The sequence below is a fragment of the Diabrotica virgifera genome, chromosome 1, assembly GCF_917563875.1.
Source record: "Diabrotica virgifera virgifera chromosome 1, PGI_DIABVI_V3a".
NCBI classification, from domain to species: domain Eukaryota; kingdom Metazoa; phylum Arthropoda; class Insecta; order Coleoptera; family Chrysomelidae; genus Diabrotica; species Diabrotica virgifera.
Window position 1 is genome coordinate 106014586 of NC_065443.1, and position 18358 is coordinate 106032943.

General features: G+C 32.8%; 1 protein-coding gene and 1 long non-coding RNA gene across 5 annotated transcripts in view; one reads left to right on the plus strand and one right to left on the minus strand.

The window, feature by feature from the left end:
- Positions 1-18358, minus strand: part of LOC114325450 (ELKS/Rab6-interacting/CAST family member 1) — a 607107-nt gene that overhangs the window by 531750 nt on the left and 56999 nt on the right. The window lies entirely within an intron of this gene.
- On the plus strand, positions 15808-18170 carry LOC126879686 (uncharacterized). Its single transcript, XR_007696203.1, has 3 exons — positions 15808-16264; positions 16900-17057; positions 18000-18170. It is a non-coding gene; the product is annotated as an uncharacterized LOC126879686 (long non-coding RNA).

Below are 18358 nucleotides of genomic sequence, written 5' to 3' on the forward strand. Positions count from 1 at the left end.
ATTTAAACCATTAAAGGCAAATTGGAACCGGGCAGTATTAAAGTTCAGACGAGAAAACCCAAACTCAGTAGTCACCAAAGAAAATCTTGCATTAGTATTAAGCACAGCCATTAGTCAATTAAAATCAGATTCCATAATTAATGGCTTTCAAGCATCTGGATTGTATCCATGGAACCCTGAGGCAATAGACTATTCCAAATGTTTAGGAAAGAACAAAGACCCAAATAAAGGTATTAATCACACTAGTTCAATGACAAAATCAATAACATATGAAGATTTTGTACACACAGTTGGAGCCGAGAAAATACTAGAATTTCAAAGTTTGGATAATTCAGAAGAACTAAATGGAGATTCAAAATTGCTGTTTAATATATTTAATTTATTTAAAAATACCGTAGATATACACACAATTCAGACTACAGAGACAGGTGTTACCACAGATGATATACAAGATATCATCACAGAAACTCATATATCTTCAGATTTTACACTTAAACCTGCAGGTGGCAATGAAATTATATGCAACATACAAGATATTCCTGTTATTACAGAAGACAATCTACTTTCTGATTTTCTAGTTCAACTTCCCGAAAACGGTGATATTACATATAATTTAAAAGATACTATTGTCACAAAAGATACAATGATTTTAGATATTCAATCGACATCCGATAATCTGCCTTCAGTAAATCAAGACAACTCATTATGTAAAGAAATTGACACCTCAATTGACAAGTCCTTTTTTTGGCCAAAAACCCCAGAAAGAAAGGGTAAAAAGCAAACAGAAAGGTTGCCTTTCGTGCTCACTTCGTCAGATCGTCAAAATGCAGAGAGGCGTAAAATTGAAGAGAAAGAAGAACAAGAAAAAATAAAATTAGAACGAAAACAAAAGCGAATTGACGCAAAAGTCAACAATAAAGGTAAACAAAATAAAGCAACCAAGAAGAAAGTAATAAAAAAAATTGCCACAAGAGCCAATTCCGAGAACAAAAAATGTCAAAATGTTGTGAAGAATAAAGAAAATGTTACACTAAGTACAGGAGATATTGTAGATACAAATACTTTTAAAGCAGACACAATTCTTGATCATACAATTAAAAGCACTACTTTGGGAAGTGGAGTTAGAGTACATATACCAGAAGTGATTAACCTCAAAGAAAACCACGAACTGTCACGGAAACAATTTCCTGATTCCGTAGAGGAAAACGCTATTCCGCCCTCAATTGATAACGTATCTTTTGATGTCTCCAACAATAAGAATTCATCAAATTTGAGGAATACTTCCCAAAGCAAATGTACAATTTTGGAAACCAGCAAAGAAAAACGTGCTGGGGAGTCGGCTAAAAGAAAGTTGTTTTTCGAAACAGAGGGATATCCGGAACATAAAAAAATACAAATTCTCTCAGATATATTGGTGAAACAATCAGACAACACCAACATACCTGTAAATAATAGTCTTTTGTTTACAGGATTGTGCTATTCTTGTTCCTATAACATTTCTAAATCAAAAGTTGGAATAAAATGTGTATTTTGTGTCAGAGGCTACCATATTGGTAGTTGTGTTAATAAACAACAAGAAATTGAAAATCTAAATAGTTTTGTGTGCCCTAACTGCACAAACAAAAAAAGAAAATTAGGAATTTTATGAGTGGCCAATAACTGTAATTCTATATGCCAATAACTATGTTTGCATGGCCAATAACTGTGTAATTTTGTATGTTTTAAAATTTGGTTTATTTTTTATATACATTATTATTTTTTATTAAAATAACCTGAGTTTTTATAAAATTTGATGTTTTATTATTATTAAAAAACCCTTACAAAATATTTCACTTTAAAATATAAAAATTTACAATTTTAATTCAATTTGAAATCCCTTAAGTGGCCAATCACTGTACCCGTTACCCTATTACAAAGTGTTTTATTTTTAGAGGAACACATATACAAAATATGTCACTACAGAAATAAAAATTGACGGGTTTTGACGTTTTTTTGTTTTTGCCCCAATGGATAGCCATCCGGAGAAGATGAAATATAAATAGAAGAACATTTTGGTTTACAAACCTGGTTCCTAAAGAAACTATAAAAAACTATCAATATTTTTATTTCTCTTGACGTTTTTATTATACCCTGTATACGTTAGTCTTTTTCAGTTGTCTGAAATAAAATATATGCAAAAGTATCTCGACCGAGGAAGGGGAAGGAAGAATTTCCATCGATTTTAGATTTGACCTAGTTTCTCTTGAATGGGTTTCCCCAAATTGTATGCGTATAACAATCCGAAGCATTATCTTGTACCCGATATAATGTCTGAATTCAAAAAGTTACATTGTAGAAACCACATATACGATCCTAACAATAACAGCGAATAACTATGATATGATTTTCTGGAATTCTATTGACATCAATATAAAAATTTTACAGGTATTAAAGCCAAATGTCATTTGTTGGATATTGCATACCGTTAATTACTAGAGAACAATAATTATAATTATTTAAACAAGCAAAATGTAATTATTGGATATTTACTTTGAAAATACAGTTGCGTAATTTTTTGACATCAATGTGCGCCAATATTTTGAGTTCTGAAATATTCTGAAATTTATTTAGATATAGTTTTTTTTTATTAAACACAAGCTATGTTTAGACTACTGAAATCTGGTCATCAATTGACCAATTATCAATTCTTCTTTAACTTAAATTGCTAAATGATACATAATCTAAGATCTTAACCCTACGGTGTCCTCTTATTTTTTTAACAAGTATGCATTTTAATACTAAAACTAACACACAATACAACACTATGCTTTGATTTTACACTAACACTTTACACTAACTCAAATGGTTTTCTTCGTTTGAGTCTTCTTTCTAACCCAGTATTATCGAGGAGCTGGATAACCTCGATGTTTACATGACTATTGAGCCGTTGTTCGTGACTATCTGCCATCTTCTTCATAATTTTGTCTACATCTTCCATCTCAAGATCCTTCTGGAGGTCGACATTTCGACTATACCAAGGAGCATCAACGATGTTCCTTAATACTTTATTCTGGAATATCTGGATAATTCTGAGTTGGTAACCATACATCCATACTGGTCTAAGTATTTGTTTGTATAGAAGTATTTTGTTATATGTGGACAATGCAGAGTTTCTTCCCATCAGCCAATACACTTTTTTGTAACGGATACCTAATTCTTCCCTTTTCTTTTTAATATGGACTTTCCAGCGAAGCCTTGCATCAAGTGTGATTCCTAAATATTTTGCAGAAGAGGCACATTTATGGTACTTGGGCATCATTTTATTCTAATTGGAATGTTTTCGATTTTTTTATTTGTAAAACTGACATATATAGATTTAGATTCATCTAATTATTTAGGTATAGTGAAATTAATTTTGTTGTAATTTCGTGTTGTTATTACAATACGATGGTTCCCGTTATTATCACCATCCAACTCAAACTTTCACTGACGGACATAGGCCCGCAACCCTTGTCTCCAACCTCACAAATCCTGCGCAGCTCTCATCCAGTTTTTATTCATTTTCTTCAAATCATGCAGGTGGTCGCCCAATGCTTCATCTGTTCTCACGTGGTCTCCAATCTAATTCGCGATGAAAAGCAAAGTATCTGACCTCTGGTGGAATAAATTTGAACCACTATAAGTGGTATAAACAAACCAGAAATTTGTTGATTTGAATAGAATTTTAAAAAAATTTAGTAAATTTCAGCACTATGAATACATTAAAATATTTTAAATCAAATCAGTATTGTGTATTCCTCAATTGAATGTTTGTTTATACCATTTATATCGGCCAGTTTCATGCATTCGACCTGCCCTCTATATTCCGGTTTAATCGTTAATAGTCTCTTTGCTCATCGACCATCTGACATTACGCTATTTTAGTCAGGTTATTCGTTTAAGGATAACAGTAACCTTAATTATTTTTCTTATATCTTAATTTTTAATTCTGTTTCGTTAAGATATGTCCAGCGTGGATTCGATTTGCTATCTGTTTCTTTCATGGCTATTGATGCATCTTTTTATTGTACTCTGTGCTTATTTTTCCATTCATGTTTGCATACCTGGAATCTGTCAAAATCTCAAAGTTTTTGTAAGATTCATGCTCATTTATCCTAACACATGGTGGTCTGGAGGTTTCCGCCATATATCAATTGTTTTATTGACAAGGTGTTTTAAAAATGTAGTTTTTTATTCTCTCCTGTGTATTGGTGTGTTTCATTGTAAAAAGAATAGGTCTTAGTGTTTGAATTGCTTTAAATGTTGTTGTAATGTATTTATTTCCTATCCTTTTTAATGACGTTTAATCTTCAAATGTTGTCTCTTGAGCATTTCTGAATCGTTTTTTGGTGTTTTGTTGTTTCTTTACTTCAATCTCGTGAAATGCCTGGTTTATAAATGATACTGAATTATACTTTTTTGGTTAAATCTCTGTTATCAGGTTTTTCCTCTTGAAGTGAATTTTCAACAAGAAAAAACATCGGGATATAAAATCTTGCAGATTTTTTTCAGAATAATTTAATTTTTTTTTGAGAATAATTTCCGTAATGGCCCAATAATCGTGGCTCCATCCCATGTATAGGGTGAGGCAGATAACTGGCCTATTAGAAATAACGCGAGAACTAAAGGCAACAGAATCATAAAAATTGGAATAAAGGGGTTTTGAAGGATGATCTATTAAATGAAAATATTTTCATCTCTTTGCAACTTCCGGTTATACCGGAAGTTGCTTATAACTTCGTTTTTTTAAATGGGACACCCTGTATATTTTTACATTTTTGGATTTTCTTCGATGTCTTCTTTCTTAAAATATGAGGTTTTGTAATATTATACAGGGTATTTTAAAAGATAATTACGTTTTTTTTTATTAATTTCGTAGCAATATTCACACCCTGTAGAATTGTAGTAGTTTGACATCTAAAACTCTATTTACGTTCAAATGATTTTTAATATACTCTACTATTGTTAAGAATCATTAGTATAGCTAAATTTTTAATTTTAGTATACAGGGTTCGTCGAAACTCGGAATGAGTATTTTATGAGTTTTTTTAAATGGAACACCCTGTATTTTTGTATTGTAATGAAATGATATGTTATAGTACTTTTTTATTTCTTAAGCATTCCCTATACCTAACTGCTTTACTTTGTGAGTTATTGGTGATTCAAGCTAAACATTAATTGCAAAAAAATACGTAAAATTTTATTAGGTTGGCCGTGAAAATACTCAATCCCAATTAATTTTTCAGAAATAAATACATAATAATCCAGACTGGTCCTTAAAATTACCAATAATGGTTTAGCTATCAAAATACCTACGTAGTTAAGATTGTTGGTGCGATTAACAATTAAGCACAAATTAAAGCAGTTAGCTATAGGGAAGGCTTAAGAAATAAAAAAGTACCATAAAATATCATTTCATTACAATACTAAAATACAGGGTGTTCCATTTAAGAAAACTCAGAGAATACTCATTCCGAGTTTAGAGTTTCTACACCTGGTAGATACACGTGCACCGCTGATGCCTGCCAGGTCATGGTTTTTAGCCTTGGTGTGCTATGAATTATCACTAGAAAATTCTAGCCTTAGAGGACGACCGTTAGTCGGAGGGTTCACTAGCTCTTAGACTAAATGTTGCATTCCCACCCATCTTTCTATAGTAGAGGTTTTCCTGACATCATCAGGAACACAATGCAAAAAGTTGCAAGTTTCTAAGTGATGTATTTAAAAATCGATTTATTCCGGTGTTTTTAATGCTAAATGTCCTTGTCTATAGGGATTACTTCTATAAAAAATATTGTAATTTATTCAAAATTTGTCACCTGGTCTCAAGAGAAAAATTGTTAGATTCCATACGTAAAATGATAAATGATGAACCTTGAGAGACATGAAATTCTCAACTGGCAAAACGTTCCACATTATTTGCGCACAACATTATTCGATGTAAGATTTGTTATTGTAATTTTTATATACCAACCTATAAAAGCGGTGAGTAGAAGTTTCAGAGAAAAATAGGATCGTTGATATTTAGGTTAACTGTTTTGATGTTATTCTGAAATGGTTTCCTTGTGGCATCTCAACTCGTAAATATGTCTTTAGAAATAATCGGCAAAATATAAAAATCATTGTTTATTAATTAATAACAACCTACCAATTCACCATAACCTGTTTTTTAGTTTGATTAAAATATAGTTTGTTAATGGTTTACATTATATGAAATGATTTCGCTAATTACGGGCTAATAAACAGGTCAATTTTTATTTTTAAATTCCGACTTTTTGGCATATATATCATACTAGTGACGTCACCCATCTGGGCGTGATGACATCATCTACGATTTTTTTAAATGGGAATAGGGGTCGTTTGATAGCTCATTTGAAAGGTAATTCAATTCTCTATTAAGGAATATAAACATTAACATAATTATTTATACAGGGTGTCCATCAACGGAAAGAAAATTATTTGGAAAGTGAGGTCCAGGAAGAAGACAAATATCCTGGTTACAGAACCCCAGAACCTGGCTCAAGACACCATATGTGCAGCTTTTTCAGGCTGCTACAGATAAGATAAATATTGTCATGACGATCGCCAACAGTTGTTATGGATAAGCACATCAAGATGAAGAATTTCGCTAATGAAGCTTTAGAATTCCCATTTTTTAACTATTTTCGGTTGTAACATAGTTTTTGTCCTTCAAAGTTCATTAAAATTAACGAAAATGAACAATTTTCCCACGGCGCGCCGTGACGATGTACAGCGTCTATTGGAGACCATCACCATCATCATCATCCAGCCTTCTGCATCCAACGTTGAACATAGGCCTCCCCTAATTTCTTCCAGTTTTGTCGGTCTTGGGCTTTCTGCAACCAATTCCCAGCAATCCTTTTGACGTCGTCTGTCCATCATGTAGGTGGTCTACCTCTACTTCTCCTGTCTTCTCTTGGTCTCCACACTGTAATTTTTTGGGTCCACCTCCCGTCCTTCATTCTGGCTACATGGCCCGCCCAATTCCACTTTAGCCATACTACTCGCTCTATGACATCTGTGACGCCTGTCCTTCTTCTGATTTCTTCGTTTCTGACCCTGTCTCTGAGAGTCAATCCAAGTAGTGACCATTCCATTCTTCTTTGGGCCACTCTAAGTTGTGTTGCTGTGGCCTGGGTTAACGATAATGTTTTGGCGCCGTAACTCATGACTGGAAGCACACATTAGTTGAACGTCTTCCTTTTCAAATAATTTGGCAAGATGCTTTTGAAGACGTCTGATAGAGCATCATATGCGGCCCATGCTAAGGTGATCCTTCTCTGTAATTCAGCAGTTTGATTGTCCCTGGCAATTTGGATTTCATGCCCTAAGTATTTATACTTATGGACCAATGCTATTTCGTTGACGTCGACTTTGGGATTTTCGCTTGGTACCAGGTTTGTCATGTATTGTGTCTTTCCAAAATTTATGTTTAAACCAACTTTTTTACAGGCGGCATCTAACTCAGTAAGCATAGTTCTAATCTCTTTTAAGTTGTCTGTTATAAGAACTATGTCGTCTGCGAATCGTATCGTAGGTGGGAGAGCCTTTCACCGTCGACATTTATTTCTTTGACGTCCCACTCCAATTGTTTGAAAGCATGTTCAAGTACTGCCGTAATGAGATTGGGATATAACGTGTCTCCCTGTCTAATTCCTCTTTCGATTTTTATAGATTTGGTATCTTTGTGAAGTCGGACGGTCATGGTTGCATTATTGTGTATGTTCGCTATCAGTTTGGAGTACCGATAATCTACACGACTTTCCTCCAATGCTCTCATTATGCTGTTAATTTCTATCGTATCAAATGCTTTGCGAAAGTCTACGAAAGCCAGGACCAATGGTCGGTTGTATTCGATAGATTTTTCTATAATTCCTTTTATGCAGTGTAGGTGGTCGTTATAGTCTAAGAGCTAGAGCCGAAATATCATCGTCATAAGTAATATGGAGTTTGGCATGTGAAATGTGTCTATTGTATATTGAAAATTATGACTCCTTTCAGGCTGACACCTCAGTGTATACAGGAAGTAGCAATAAGGGATGAAAGGGGAAAGTTAGTGCAGTCATTAAAGGTTTTCACCTCCTATTTTGTTAAACCTCCATCGATTTGCATGAAAATTGGTGACTAGTTAGAACATACCTCGATTGGAACATAACCCCACAAATCGATAGAGGGACAAATTATAAGTAAAATTTGTTATATCATGTTATTAAAATAAATCAATACTTTTTGAGTTATTAAAGATCACAGATTTGTCTGTTTAAGAGCACATGCGTGAAGTTACGAATGATAAAAAGATAGTAGATTATACCACGAGTCAATAATGATGGCTATTATTCCCGAGGAATATTTACGAACCGAGCCGCGTTAGCGGCGAGGGAGTAACATTCCGAGGGAATGAGAGCCATTATTGCGAGTAGTATACTCTACTTTATCTACGACAAATTAATTAATTTAAGATTTTTAATGAACAACTTTATTTGTTAAAAACATTAAAATTAGTAATAGTACAATTAATAAACTGAATTGGTTGAGAATCATCATTAACTTTAGTAGAGTTTTTAATACAAATATTTGGGATCTCGATTGCTGTAGAACAAGAAGATGGTACATTACTGTTTATCTCTTTAGCGATAGTATTTTCTGTAGTTGCCTTGTTTCTCATAGACTGATCAATGTATCCTTCAGCTACCTGTGTTGACTTCCAGCCCCCATGACGCTCTCAACACAAACTGTCAAATATACTATTCGTTTGACAGTGACACTTTTTGAGGTTGATTATTTTGTTTCCGTGGTGAATTTTGTGATTGTTGTGCCAGAGGGATTAATAGCTATTAATCCCGCATTATTAATCCGGGATTAATAGCTACTAATCCCGCATTATTAATCCCTAAGGGATTATTATATGGCATTATATTGCAAACACCACAAGTATAATACATGTATTATGTATCAGTCGTAGATAAAAATATTAATTAATTGTATGTTACTAAAATATTATTTTTACATTATTTCGGTATTATAAATTTAGCAAAAGTGTATTCGAATATGTCAAATGTACCCATTATTAGTCACTCCCAGTTTCTGTACATATTCAGTTTACAATGAAAAAAAATCAATTAAATATCGAACTAATATAAAAATAATATTTTACTAACAAACAATTAATTAACATGTTCTTTTTATCATCCGTAACTTCACGCATATGCTCTTAAATAGACAAATCTTCGATCTTTAATAACTCAAAAAGTATTGATTTATTTTAATAACATGATATAACAAATTTTACTTAAAATTTGTCCCTCTATCGATTTGTGGGGTTATCTTTAATAAAATAGTTTTTACCCGCGGGAAGGGGTGGTATTCACCACCAGGGTAAAAGTGCAAGTGGCACTAAATCAGATTTGTTTCTTGAGGTATACTCTAACTAGTCACCAATTTTCATGCAAATCGATGGAGGTTCAACAAAATAGGAGGTAAAAACCTTTAAAGACTACACTAACTTTCCCCTTTCATCCCTTATTGCTACTTCCTATTGCACCTGTATCCACTGAGGTGTCAGACTGAAAGGGGTCTTAATTGTCAATATACAATGGACAAATTTCACAGGAAAAACTCCATATTACTTATGACGATGATTTTTCGGCTCTAGCTCTCCCTCTATTAGTGCCAAAGTTTTTCCTAAAACCCGCCTTTTCTCTAGGTTGGTAAACATTCAATTTTGTTTCCAGTCTATTTGTTATTATTCTTGTGAATAACTTATAGAGGTGGTCTAATAGGCTTATGGGCCGGTAATTCTCGAGGTCTGTTGGATCGCCCTTTTTGTGTAATAAGATGGTAAGTGGACTGTGCCATCTTGTAGGTGTTTCACTTTGGTACAGAAATAAGTTGAACAATTCCTTTATGTTGTTTAAAAGTATGTCTCCTCCAATCTTTACGGCTTCTATAACGATATTGTCTTCTCCCGGAGCTTTATTTCTTTTCATTTTTCTCAATGCGTTCCTGATTTCGTCTGTTGATATATCAGGCATCAATTCCGATCCTTGGTTGACTAACCTTTTTACTGAATCTTTTAGTGGCTCATCATGGTTTTGTTGGCTGTTGTACAGTTCTGTATAGAAGTCTTCTACTACCCTTAATAATTCATCTCTGCTGATGATGATATTTCCATCTCTATCCTATACTTTCCTTAGAACTTTGAGGCTCTTGTTATCTTCAATTGTTTGTTGAATTTGTTCGTTTTTATATTTTCGGTTGTCCGTCCTAATAGATTTTTGTATTCTTTTACCTATCTCTCTAAGTTCATGGCGTTCTTTACTTCTATTACTTTGTATTTTTCTCCGCTCTTCCATTAATGCTTGTGTTTTTATTCTTTTGTTATGTGATGTCTTTTGGCAGTGTATCTTCTGGCTCTCTTCTATAGCTTGTATTATAATGTCATTAAGGGTGTTAACATTTAGGTCTGTATTCCTGTCGCTTTCGAGAATGCTGTTGATATGTTCTTCAAATGCATTTATATTTTTAGGCTCGGTCCAGGTAGTTGTGGACTTCTTTTTGATCATGCAGTATCTCTCTTTTCTAAGGTCTATTTCTATCGAGGCTTTTACCATTCTGTGGTCGCTACCTGTTGAAAACTGGTTTAAAACTGTAACGTCTTTAAAGATTTTCTTCTTGTCGGTGATTATAAAATCGATCTCGTTCCTAGTTTTTCCATTTGGGCTCTGCCACGTCCATCTACGATGTTCTTTTTTGTAGAAGAAGCTATTCCTTTAAAATATATTTTTCTCCAGCAGGAAACTAAGTAAAGTTTCACCGCGTTCGTTTGTATCTCCCAAACCAAATTTTCCAGTGATGTTTCTGTATCGTCTGCCGTTCTCCCCGTTTTAGCGTTAAAGTCACCGCATATTATTATGGTATAGTGTGTTGTTGTATCTTTTAAGGCTAGAACAATGTCATCGTAGAATTAATCTACTTCGTAGTCCGCATGGCCACTTGTTGGGGCATATACCTGTACGATTTTTAAGACATACCGTTTATTTAGTTTTAAGGGTAAAGAAGCTACTCTAGTAAAGAAATTTTTTACTGATATGATGTTGCTTTCATGATTTCTATGTTCAAAGAAGCCAACGCCTCCCGTTGTTTCAGTTTCGCTACCGACCTCATAGAATAAATGACCTGATTTCAGCTTTTTCAGGCTTTCTCCTCTCTGTTTTACCTCGCTAACGTCTATCATATCCCATTTAATTTTGGACATTTCTGCTTCCATCTCTATGATTCGTTCTTCAGTAGCCAGGTATCTAGCATTATATGTAGCGACGTTGAGTTTTAAGGGTTTTCTAGGTTTGGTATGTTTACTTGTCATAATCTTGTCCCCCCCAGAATCCGAATTCGTGGGACAGACTATCAGTTTAGTGCGAGATTCTGGAAGTTTTTTCCAGGAGACCATAGCCTAACAGAATACATAAAGAGCTTCTCAGAGAAAACCTAGAAAGGTATGAAAATAAACAATATTGTAATAACCAGAATATTCTTTTTCTTCTTGCTCCGTAGGTATAAGCAATTTGGCTTAGGATGGAGATTGTTTCTCCAAATTTTTGCAGTCGGCTGATACTTCCATCGTTTGATGATTTATCTTCCGCATTTGATCACTCTGTACCTTTGTACATTTAAATACTCTGTATATTTAAATGTGTATTTAAAAAGCGCACATTTGAATTTAACAGTAAGTCCCAAGCCAGTTAATTCCATAAATGGTCTCCAGACTGTATATTATATTCATAACAAATAAATAAATTCTGTGACAAAAAATGAATCACAAAAAATGGAGTTGGCGAAAAGGCTTAAAAAATTTAAAACGAGGGTTACGATAAATAAAACGTTGATAAAAAATAAACCAGATTATTCACAAAGCACATAAAAAGTACAGAATAAAGGGTTTTCAGGGTTTGCTTTGCGAACCTTTTTGCATAAAAATTTAAACGTGAAGCTGTTGTAGGAAACTTCGTTTCTAAGTTGAAATGAATTATGTAATTTGAAATTAATGGTTACGAATTTCCATTATATAGTATATAAGTTCTTTGTTTTGGAAACTATTCTGGATTTTCTCAAACAAGTTAGTTAATTCAATGTTATTTACTGTTTTATTACATCTGTTAGTCAAATATTTGGGGATATTGTTATACCTAATAGCCCAAGAGCCCGTGGCTGCTAGCACGGGCGCCCATATATATAAATATTTAGGGGCGGGGGGGGAGCAGACGTGAAGATGTTGCACATTATAATTTGGATACTTTGAATAACCATATATAATTTACAGCACCCGAAAATTGAATGGTTGTTTGCAACGAGCACTTCGGATTAGCATAACGCAGGGAGTCAGTAGATAAATAGGTCACCCAGTGCCGGTTTAACCTAACTTCGGTCCATGGGCGCTAGAGGTTTAGGGGCCCCCTTCATTGCTATTGGTTGTCAATTTTTTTTAACAAAAAGCACATGCATTAACCTGGATTAACTATAAACGTTTATTGTAAAACCCATATATTTTTAAAAATTTAAAAAAGATTTTTAAAACAAACGAGAAAAATAGCAGCCGTAAAAAATATTCCAAAAAATACATTTAAAAATATAAAAAAACAGAAAGTTCTATAGAAAAACACATGACAAACAAACAAACATATTCTAAAAAATATATGACACAAAAATTAGCTCACTTTTTTCTTGACTAGGCATTAGCAAACTGCCATATTAATACTATCAAAATTCAGTTGCTCCACTTCTTCATTTTTTACAATACGATAGTGATAATGCGTCTACGTTTTCTTGATCCTTTGACCTTCAATATATGTACCTTTATTCTTTTTAAAGCCAAAAAAGACCGCTCGCCTGACGCATTAGAAATTGGTATCGTCAACTAAACTTGCAGTAAAGTGAAAAATTGGCAAAAGTTGCCTTTACATCCTGGATGACACCAAATTTTCTAATGTTTATTGAAATTTTGCCATAACGTTATATTATAATGAATAATTTCACTATGCAAGTTCTCTTTGGTTTCATCAACAACATCTTTTTTATATTCCTCGCATAAAATATTAATTCACTTTTTGACTTCTTCTTTATTTAGCGTAAAAAAACATCTAACAGCTGATGTAACATCTTTGTAGCATTATATTCTCTTTAAAACATCTTGAGAAATATTGTGGCATATATATAATTCTCAATATCTCTCGCCCCTTTAAAATTGTTTCACTTTCAACTGCTTCATCGAAAATATTTTTTTCTTTGTGTTTTGAAGGCTAATGAATATGTTTGAGATTATTGCCTTCACAAAAAAATATTTTTGGCTTCTAGTTCAAATTCGCTTAATGTATTTCTTACGTCTCCAACAAAGCTCAAATGTCATTAACTCTACTCCAATTAACACGTCCAAGTCCACAGTTTCTAACGTTTTGCTTGTTGCATTCACTCGTTTTAAAATCCTTGTCCAAATCAGTGTCAATAGAATATCCAAGTTAACCTGTCTCAAAGGTATCCATTTTATTATGCAGTGCCTTGGTTTCACTTCTAACTGCTGATTTTTTGTCTCTATTATTGCTTAACTGGAAAAATATGTTTGATGGATCCGTAGTTTTTAAGTAAAACATTTACAGCGTCAAAAGTTTCTACATGTTTTGTTTTCATCGCTTCTAGGAATTCATTGCAAGTTTGGTCAGACAGATGAACTGTCTGACTTTTTTCTTTATTCGCATTCCGCTGTAAATGCTGAGCTAAGAAGTTGTCAAAAGCAAAGTATACAAGACAACTTAAGTAATTTCCCTTATGACGACTAGTTAAATTCTCATGTGATCAACGAAAAGCTAGTCCTTGAGAAGCAAGTATTTAATGGTGACAACAACTCTTCTTAGGTCTTAGGACCTTTACTCAATAGTCAGCTTCGCGTTCTACTTGCTCTTTCAAACCAGCGTCTATAACTCCAATTTAACTGATGATCCATCTAACTCCAACCGATGATCTTGTTATTAATGTACCCATAGAGTTCACATGAAATTTACTTTCTTCGTGAGATATGAGTAAGCTATTTAAATATTTCTAGTGGGTAAAATATATTCAAAATCAGTTAAACTATTTTTTTCAATTGAAAACAATTTGCACGGGTAACAATAAACAGCTTTAACACTCCCCTTCGCCTCCATTGGGTTTTACTCTATAAGAGTTGCTTTCATCTAATCTTCTATAATAAGCTTTGTCTCCAGCTTCATACATTTTTTTACAATTATCTAAGGAATCGCTCTTTGGTTTAAAAGTTGTCACAGTTCTTATTTATCAGTCTTAAAATCAGACCATATCGAAATCTCAGGTATTTCGTAGTATTTTTCTCTATTTAAAAAAATATGATCCTCGATTATTTAGCGGAATTTAATTTGTTATTAATAAAAGGAAACGTCTCTACGGGCCCCTGGGCGCCGCCCCAAGCGCCCAATGGATAAAACGGCACTGAGGTCACCCTTTTAAACCTTTCGTAATATTTCTTTCTATCAAAGAGTGGCAGCTGTCACCCTCATTTTGAGTATGGCCGACAACTAAATAGCGATGAGTTATAGAAGAAATTTTGAAATGAGTTACAGCGTAATGATACATTGAAATTAGGTACTTGTTTTTCCTTGGCCACCACAATTGTCTGAGTAAAATATGAATTTCAAATCGTCAAAATCAATTTTTAGAAATGTCTGTTCCAAATACATCAGCAGGCACGAACCAATTTCTATGGCACCTTTACTGCCTTCTTCTTCGTGCCAAACATATATGTGCACATTTCCCCGCCCCTTTTTCTGAAGTTTACGTAATATAGAGACAAATGTTGACATATAGAGACATATAGAGACAAATGTTGACAGCTTAGATTTATAATTGAACGTGGAAACGTCTCCTTTTGGTGTCGGTAGAGCAGCTTGTAGGTCAAAACAAACAACTTTTTGTAAGTTGGTTACATTATCTTTGTCAAGTGTTTTTAGGTCCCGGCTTAAGTTTTTCTCCTTATGATGGTTATTATAAGCATCTTCCAGGGCTATTTTTTCTTCACTACCCGAATTAATCCTTTTATTTAATGTGACACAACTTTAAATTTCTCAGTGATACAGTTTGAAAATATCTAAAATTGTCTGCTATAGTGGCACAACTCGAAAGTGCCGGTATTGCACAGAAACTTGATATCGACACGGTTCGACTTCCACTGCACAACTAAAACGGGGCCAGTACTGCAAGAAACAATCTATCTCAACCGACAACATGTCATAGTGGCACTATAGTGACTCTAGCGGACATTTTTGCTCTTATTATTGTGCCAGTTTTTCAGGTCATAAATAAGGCTTTTTCTAGCCCTCTGGTGATGTTAACTCAATTTTGTCAATTTTTGAGTTAAGCCACTATTGCATAGCTGACGATATATTATGTACTCGCCCTAACAACACACAACATTCCAGGAATGTACTACCAAAGTTCTATCAATATTTGAATGTCCTGGACATTTAGGGAACATTCGGTGAACATCTGTTTAAATTATTCCTGGAATGTTACCATAAGACATTCTGTGAACATACTACCAATGTTCCTATATTTTAAGTTGCGAAATAATACATACGTGTAAGAGATACAACATTACATACCAGACAAACTAAGTGACATTTTAGGCCTACAGTGCAATAATATGTCAAATTTAAAGAGTTTCCCAAGATTATAAACATACAAATGTAATAAAAATTATTGTTCGCGAATATTCAATTTGGAATGCGATTTTGTTAATAAAAAAAATACTTATAACTTATGCAAAACCCAATAGAGGCATTTATATTTATTTCTTTTGCGTTCATTTTCAAATTCGCCGTGCATATATTTTTGTGCATGGCGCTTGAGAGGGCATCACGTGACTAAAAACGACCAACCAACGACCTCGCTTCGGCCATCTTGGCATCTTCATCTTGGCGACCTTGCCTTGCCGTGGATTGTTTTTAGTTGTTTGTATTATTTGTGCTTTTTAAGAATATTTTTTTAATTCGGATACTTTTATAATAGCTTTAATAGTATTATTAACATAGTGCATAAAATGGTGTCCTGTTTTTAACGCAGTTGGAGTAGCAGAAACAAATGTAGATAAAAAAATCTGCAGGAATAACGTTTCAATTATGACAGAAGCTCAAAACAAATGACTGTGAATGAAAAGCCCTATTAAAAGGTTAGTATGCAAATATGTAAACGAAAGCATGCCCTGTATTTCAGAAAATAAATTAATACTATTAATACCCTAATAATACTATTCATAAAAAATCTTTTAAGTAACCTAGATATAACAAAGTGAATAAAAGGCATAAATCAGAAGAATTATTATTTTATTTTATAAGTTAATAATTGGTCATATCCATTTATTATTTTAATAATAATTGTGAATAAGCCACAAACTTCGCTTATTCCTAACTAAAATAGTAAATAGAGATAGGTAATAACAAAAGGATTTGTAAAACTAAAATAATTCTTTTTGCGTTTTTGCTAGTGTATGCGTTTATAAATAGGATGGTAGACCACACACTATAATATGCAGTACCAACTAATGAATACACAGAATATTATAGTCGATTTGCTAAACTCAGTCTCAGTACTAATTACTGTAATTTTGGCAAAATTGGCCAAAAACAAAAAAAAATACCTACTAAAATCACTAGCCAGTTGTGTCTGAGTTTGGGGAACCGACTATACTAATAAACAATTTCTAAGCTGTTTTATAATAATTTTGTGAGTTCATTAATCATATTTTTTATTTAAAACTAAAATTTGTTAATAATGCTTAGTAATGCATATATTTTGTATTTTTAGCTTTCCAGAAGATCCTGCGAAGAAGACATGAAGTATAGATCAGATTTGTTAATAGAGGAGTATGTTCAAAACACTTTTTAGAAAAAGATATTGACAGAACTTCACTTTCATCTGTTCGTTTGAGAGACTGTGCTGTTCCAATAGCTTATGTCACACAGGTATATGCATAACCTAATTAATAATACAGTCCGTACAATATAGATACTGTTGTAATTCATTATCTACATCGGAGATCTAAGTTGACATTGTTGCCCAACTACAAAAAATTTTTGAATTCATTTTAAGTCAAATATATCACATAATTATTGCGAAGTAGATTATACAACAAAACAGATTAATATTCAATGTAAATAAATAAAAACATCAGAAATCGAAAACAAGAATTAAGGTATAATCTTATGTTACAGTTATTAAGGTACCAAGGGTATTATAGGGATATACGTTGACCGAAAGCGTTATTATTATAATACCTGTGGTGCCTTCAACGTTTAATGCCCGACTAAATTATTCTTTATATGCGAAAAATTTGAATGAATTTTGAATTGATTAGTTTTTAAATAAGTACATTTACCAGTAACAGTAGTAACATAATTGTGGTAACCATAGTTTTACTTAGGTTGATATTTGTCAACTTGACAGTATCTAAGTCGTTATTTAAATTTAATGCCCAAGGGCGTTATATCGTACTTAACAGACTTCGAAATGTCATTATTTGTCAAATAATGTACCAGTAGGACATTAAAGTAAATAATAAAAACAATAAATATAATGAATACTAAATACTTATTTGTTTGTGAAAAATCTATTTCTTTGTGGCTTTTTTGTAATTAATTATTCTAATGGGGAAATAAGCCACAATTTACTTGAAAAAATAATTTTATTAAGGTTTCTACTTCCACATCGGATGTCGTTGTCAAAATACAAAATGTTCATTATTATTATTTTATTTATTAAATATTATTTATTATTTATTTAAATATTATTTAATATTTATTTTTTTATTATTATTATTTATGCATATTATTACCTGTAAATAATATTTCTTCTGATTGTTAATTGTAAAGGATAGAAAAATTACCTTTTATTTTATTTTCTTTTAGAATCAGCTGAGAGAAGTGGTCTACAAAAAACCAGAAAGGAAACGGAATATGTGGCTACGAAAAGCAAAAGAAAGGTTTACAAAGCAAATGTGACACATTTTTTTATAATATTTAGGAATGTCAGCAAATTACATTAAAAAATGTATGTAAAGATTTTTTGCAATAAAAATGTTTATATTTATCAAGGATGTATTATTTGGTATGGCCATATATCGTCAGTGATGTGACAGTACCTCCTATCTGTTTTTTTCAAGAGATTTGTAAGATAGACTAAAAACTTGTTTCGGCCACCTCCTGTTTTCATATATTTTTTGACTTGTTTTGCAGTAAATTCAACTATCTATTTACTACAAAAAAAG